Consider the following 6,462-nt stretch of genomic DNA (forward strand, 5'->3'; position numbering starts at 1 on the left):
AAGAATCTTCAGCACCCAGGGAGGGTGGGGAGTCCCTGAGCTTAGCTATTACCACCCCCAGGTGCAGGGAGCTCAGAGGGCGCAAGCCTCTTCCCCTAGGGCACACAGCTGGCTGAGCCACGACCCATGGCCCGGGCCCCTGACTCCCTGTCCGTGGCTGCACCGAGACCACGGCCGCTGGGAAAGACCCCCTCAGCTGGCTGGGCTCCACGGACAGATGGACAGATGACGGCTGCCCCCTCCCATAGCCTGCGGGCTCCCAGGCTTCGCCACCTCCTCCGGAGCAGGTTTCCTTTAAGAAACCAGAAGATTGATTTCCTGGCAGGCTCTGCGCCGAGGAGCCCGTCCAAATGGTTCGCATGTCTGCATTTTTTACTGCTCCGTTTAATATGTATGCAAATGTCGGCCGGCTGCGCCCGGCGCGGTGCACGGTCACACGCGGCGTCCCATTAAAGCGCCGTCCGGGGCGCGCGCCGCATTCGAGGCGACGGGCTGGGCCCTGATAGATGGGGTGCGGGACGGAGACAAATGACGGGCTTTTGTAATTTCCTTTCTCTCTGTTTCGGGGGAGGGGGGTGCTCAAGACTGGAAACATCAGAAGGGATTTAAATATATGCAAAATTGGTGGTGGGCTTGCGGGGGCGGCCACCCGAGCCGGAGAGAGCACCCCGTTCCCCTCGGCGGGCGGCGGGCTGGAGGCCGGAGCGGGAGCGAAGCCCGCAGCCACCTGCCGACCGAGGGCGGCTGCGCTCGGGATAAGCAGGCGCGGTCCGTTTTGAAGCCCTGCTTCAGCCGCAGAGAGAAGGAAAATGCTGGTTATTTTCAGCCTGATTACGACGCCTCACGGGCCACTGAGTCGAGCTTTTCCCCTCCCACCCCCCATCTTTTCGTGGGAGTCCAGGGCTTACAACTTTGTAGGTATGGTGTCACTGAACTCTCACACTGGCCCTGAGGGGTAGATTATGCCCACTGTGCAGATGGGGAAACTGAGGCTCAAAGGAGCGAAGTCCCTTGGGGAGGACTGCAGAGCGAATGGGGGAGGGAGCGGGGACTCCCAGAGCCCTCTCAGCCATCTCTTGCTCTGTGGGGTTTGTTCTCAGCCCTGGGGGCTGGGGACATGGAATCTGCTCAGACTAATGCCCCCCAACAACCGTGGTCTCCATCCCCCGGCCCACCCGCCACCCCCATACACACAGTGTCCTACCTGCCTGCCATCTGCCTGGCAACACTAGTGCAGGTCAGAGGGCCTAAGGACTGAGCCCCAACTTGCCAAAATATTACTTAAGCCTGAAATTCAAGGTGCGAGTTTCAAAGTAATCTTCCCTAATTTCTCAGGACATTAGGCCATGTGGCAGCTGCTGGGCAGCCTGGAGGGTTGGGTGAAGACAGAAACATTTCACAGAGGAGGCTCCAGCCTACAGGGAAGGCCGTTCTGGAGTGGAGAGCTCAGACCAGCTGGAGACCCGGAGTCCATGTGTGTGAGTGTGCGTGTGCACACGCACACGTCAATGTGTTTGTGCAGTGTATCTATGTGTAGGTCTCTGTGTGTGTGTCACTATGTCATTGTGTGTTGTATAATTATCCATGTGCCAGTGTGTGTGTTAGTGCAAGGGTGAGATTGTGTGTGTGTGTGCGTGTGTCAATGTGGTGGCAGCCGAGAACTCTGGTCCTTAGGCTGGCAAGCAGCTGGGGTACAAATTCCCTGAGGGTTTCCATCTCCCCGAGGTTCAGGCCTTTCTTCTTAGGCCTCTGTCATCCGCACAGGAAGCTGCTCCCCTTTCCAGGGACACCTCGGCCGTTTGAGCTGCAGAATGGGAGGCAGGACCTCAGCAGGCAGCTGTGAGGGCCCAGGTGAGGGCCTGGGGAGGCCGAGGCTCCCCGAAGCTCTGAGTAGATGAGAGGGACATTGTCCCTGGGGCAGGAAGCAGGCTTTCTCCAGAAGCTCTCCCTGTGTACCTATGTGTGTGAGTGTGACACTCGCAACTGTCACGTGTCGATTCACTTAAAATGCTCCTTTCCTACCCCAGGCCAAGCTCCTTCGCCCAGGCTCCGGTCGTCACTGTGGGTGGGCCTCTTTCACCCAGGGCTCACACCCATGTCCACAGCACAAATTCAGCTCAAGTCCTAAGTCCCCCATCAACTCGCCTGTGTCTTGGGACAGTCCACCCTGCTTCTAGGGCTCCTCACGGGGTCGCCGGAGCCGGCTCCGGCCAGGGGCAGAGCACTAACCGTGACTGTTACCCGTAGCCTCTTTGCATCACCACGTCAAGGGAGGTCTTTCACTGAGAACCATTTTGAACGGACAACTATGCCCCCCTCTCAACACCTCCTCCCTTGGGGCCCTCGGGAGCACCCTGCCAAGCCAGCGCCGCCTCCCAGAGGTCCTCAGCCCAGAGAGGGAAGGGTGGTGAGCCTGGGATAGGGAAGAGCCCTGGGTCTCCCCAAGAAGTAACGCTGTGTTTGTGCGATCGCTTGTTCAGCACCCTTTTCCTGCTACAGGAGGGCAGTTCCTGGGTCTGCACCAGGGCCTCCCCCAGCCAAGCTGAGCACACAGTAGTTATTTGATAAGTATTTGTGGAAATAAAGTGAGCGGATGGAGAAATTAGCGAATGCAAGGGCTTTGACTACACACATTACCAGGCCTCCTGCCCCGTGGCCACCTTGGGGTCTGTACCCACACTCCCCAGCTGCTGGGGGCTGCTGTGTGCGGACCAGCTGTGTCAGGCCCTAACCCTGGGCAGAGGGCCACCACGGCTCCTGCAGATCTTGCTGACAGGGCTGAAAATGCGTCTGTGCCTCCCTTCGCAACCCACCATTACTCATGGTTGGCATTTATCCCCAAGCAAGGGGTGACCCATGGAGCAGCCCAAAGCCTCTCCTGTGTTCTGAGGAAGGGTGGCCAGAGGCTGGGCTGTGGGAGGCATGGCAGGAATTGTGAGCAGCTGCTCTGAGTGCAGTGACCATATTTTCCTGAGCTGGAAAATTAGAACACAGAATGTAACTGAGGGTTTTCTCAGATTTGTTCATTTAATGAGTGGAAAATCTTACAAAGGTATGAAAGCTAAAACTAATTTAGTTATGTTGTTGGTAATGGAGTCTTTGTTGAAAAGAATCTGAGTTCCCCAAATCAGGGAGATTTGGGAAATGAATAATTCAATTGGACTAATATTTTGGGGACATTTGGGTCGATCCTGTTCTTGGTGCTTGCACTAAAATAGGGAGCAAAACAGGTGTGATCCTGGCTTCACAGAGCTCACACGGGGAGGCTGACATTCCTCAAACAACTTCATAGTTTGGTCCTGTGAGCATCTGTGAGAGCTATGGGGATGTATGGGTCATGAGGGCTGAGGGCTCCCATGTGGACAGGGGTTGGGATGTCCAGGGAGACTTCTTTGAAGAAGTAATGTTTAAGGTGAGACAGAGCCTTTTAGGAGTTAAATGTTGAAGAGACAGGAGTGGGGTGTGTTAAGGAAACATATTTCAGGCAGGAGGAAGAGTATATGCAAAGGGCCTGTGGCAGAAAGGAGTGCTGGGTATTTGAGGGACAGGAGGGCATCCCAGGTGCCTGGAAAGGGGTCAGTGAGGGGAGAAGAGGTTGGAGATGTTGGAAGCGGCCAGCCCAGGCAGTGCCCACCAGTCCATAGAGCACAGGGGGCTTTGTCTTACTGGCAATGGGAAGCCATGGACTGTTTGACGCAGGCCTATTCAGATGTCTAGATGTTGATGATACTAAGGATCATGATAATGCTGATAATTATAGCAAGTGTTTAATGAGTGTGTACTATGTGCCAAGCGCCATTTCAGCAATTTCACAGATAAGAAAAGTAAGGGCTGGAAGGAGAAGTGACTTACCCAAATGGCAAATGGCAGAGATGGAACTGAGTCTGTCAGGATCCAAAGTCCTGTTCTTCTCCCACCACAAAGCTGATCTTGTCTGGATGTAGAAGGCCACAGGACATGTGGGTGACCCACAGGACATATGGGCGATCTCCACTCCTTTCTTGCTGTGGCGTTGCCTCCTCTCTGCCCTGTGTCCCAGGCCTGGGTGGGGACTCTAGGTCACAGGGTCAGCCGGGACAGGAAAGGTCCAGCTCTCTTCCTGCTCAGCACCTGGGGTGGTGGTGGTGGGGAAGCAGGGGTTGCAACATCAGAGGCTGAGGTTCTGGAGAAGTTGGGACTCCGGCTGGGGTGGGGCCTCCCCCAGCCTTTCATAGGAGCGCAGGTCACACTGCAGCACCAGGAGCACAGCACCCTTACCCGTTTGGAGCTGAGGACTTTGAGACGCTGCTCTAATAGCCCCAGGAGTGGGGCAGCACCCAGTCCCTGCTTCCTCCTGTGGAAGCAGCCCTGGGTGATCGCACCACTACGGACTCGCCAGTGGCATTTAAGAAGGCCCTAGCCCCTCAGCGGTTATTGGGGAAATGCAAATCAGAACCGTGATGAGCCACCACCTCACACCTGGTAGGATGGCTACTATCAAGCTCCAGAAAATAATGCCGGCAAAGATTTGGAGAAATGGGAATGTAAAACGGTGAAACCACTGTGGAAAACAGTAAGGAAGTTCCTCAAAAAATTAAAAATACCCCGGAAGATGACTGGTTAGCCAGAGACGGGTAAGATTCCTCAAGGGAGGAACAACCTAAGACAGGCACAGTCGCAGGGGGGTCATCAGGTGAGAAATTGGGGATCAACAGAGGTGAGGCTTAGAACCTCACCCCCCCGTTCTGAGAGAAATCTTCTGCATACGTGGATGTTTTATTGCCCTTGTCTAGCTTGGATTAACACATAGTCTACAGGCACACACCTGATCATCTACATTTGCTCTCTTACAACACTAAACTATGTTTTCTACCTTTATGTTGTATCTACCTACCACTTCAGCATTTTATTAAAAATAATAAAGAGAGAAATGTGGTATCCACATATAAATCAAGTATAAAAATCAAATGTGTATTCATATTTGAACTGACTGTTTATAGTTCATAATGCATGAGCAAAACCAAAAGTTTCTGTGATGACTGCCCTTGTACTGTTCACCATGTAACTTATTCACTATGTAAGAATTTGTTCTCCATGTAAGAACTTGTTCGTTATGCTTCAGAAGATTGGAGACTGACGAAAATTAGGCTTGGGGTGGATTAATGATTGTGCATTGAGCACTGACTCCCCTATACAGAATTTTATTGTCGTTAACAACCATTTGATCAATAAATATGAGAGATGCCCTAACAACAACAACCAAAAAAAAGTACACACTTCCAATTGTAAAATAAATAAGTAACCGGGATGTAATGTATAGCATAAGGAATATAGTCAAAATATTGTAACAACTTGGTATGGTGATAGCTGGTACCTAGAATTATCATGTATATAAATGTTGAATCACTGTGTTGTACACCTGAAACTAATGTAATGTAATACTGTGTGTCAACTACCCTTCAATAAAAAAAAATAAATAAATAAAAAATAAAATGTCCTTAAAAAAAAAAAAATTAAAAATAGAATTACCATGTGATCTAGCAATTCCCACTTCTGGGCATATATGCAAAAGAGTTGGAAAGCAGGGTCTCAAGAGATGTATGTACTGTGTACTGTCGTGTTCATTCCTGCATTATCTACAATGGCCCAAAGGTGGAAGCAACCCCAGTGTCCATCGCTAGAGGACTAGATAAACAAAATGTGGTGCGTCCACACCGTGGAGTGTTGTTCAGCCTTAAAGGAAGGAAATCCTGATAGGCTTCAATACAGATGAATCCTGAAGACGTTATGCTAACTGGAATACGCCAGTCGCAAAAGGACAAATATTGCACGATTCCACTTATATTAGGTACCTAAAACGGGAAAATTCATACAGACACCAAGTAGAATGGTGGGTGCCAAGGCCTGGAGGTTGGGGAATGGGGACAGAGTTTTGCAAATAAAAAGAGTTCCAGAGATGATGGTGGTGATGGTTACAGAGCAATGCACATGTACTTAATGCCACTGAACTGGACACTCAAAAATGGGTAAGATGGTAACATTTGAAAGAAATCCTTATTTTAAATTCTCTGGAGATGTCAACAGTGGGCTTTCTTTTAAGTTGCATTTATGAAAAATAAGGTAAAATACCAAATGGCAGCTGTCATTAGAGTGGTTAAGAATCACGGATGCTGGTGTTCCTGGGTGAGTGACCTCACTTCTCTGAGCCTCAATTTCCTCATGGGGAAATAGGGATGATAATGGGGCCTCCCTCCTGGGGCCACTGTAGGGATTCCATGATATACTCAAGGTGGTCTGCCCAGTGGCTGCTGTTCAGCAAATACTTAACACCCAGCAGCCCTTAGTACTGGGCAGATAACCCTCAGGCCTTTGGGATTTGAGAACATGAGCAGCACAAGCCCTAGTTAGAGGGTATAAGACGCCTTGCCCCACTGTATACATGGGGGAAATTGAGACCTGCAGGAGCCTCAGCCCTTGAACCAG

General features: G+C 51.2%; 1 long non-coding RNA gene across 10 annotated transcripts in view; it reads left to right on the plus strand.

Annotated features, from left to right (window-relative positions):
• Window positions 1-4,887, plus strand: part of LOC130683050 (uncharacterized) — a 127,357-nt gene extending 122,470 nt beyond the window's left edge. For 3 of the 10 annotated variants that reach the window (XR_008996655.1, XR_008996656.1, XR_008996651.1), the window contains 2 exons: window positions 62-353; window positions 1,336-4,886. This is a non-coding gene — a long non-coding RNA (uncharacterized LOC130683050). Of the gene's footprint in view, window positions 1-61; window positions 354-1,335 lie in introns of all 10 variants that reach the window. The other 7 variants (XR_008996654.1, XR_008996652.1, XR_008996648.1 and 4 more) reach the window with 6 other exon arrangements.
• The last annotated feature ends 1,575 nt before the right edge of the window (window positions 4,888-6,462 follow it).

This window comes from Manis pentadactyla, chromosome 3 (genome assembly GCF_030020395.1).
Source record: "Manis pentadactyla isolate mManPen7 chromosome 3, mManPen7.hap1, whole genome shotgun sequence".
Lineage (NCBI taxonomy): Eukaryota > Metazoa > Chordata > Mammalia > Pholidota > Manidae > Manis > Manis pentadactyla.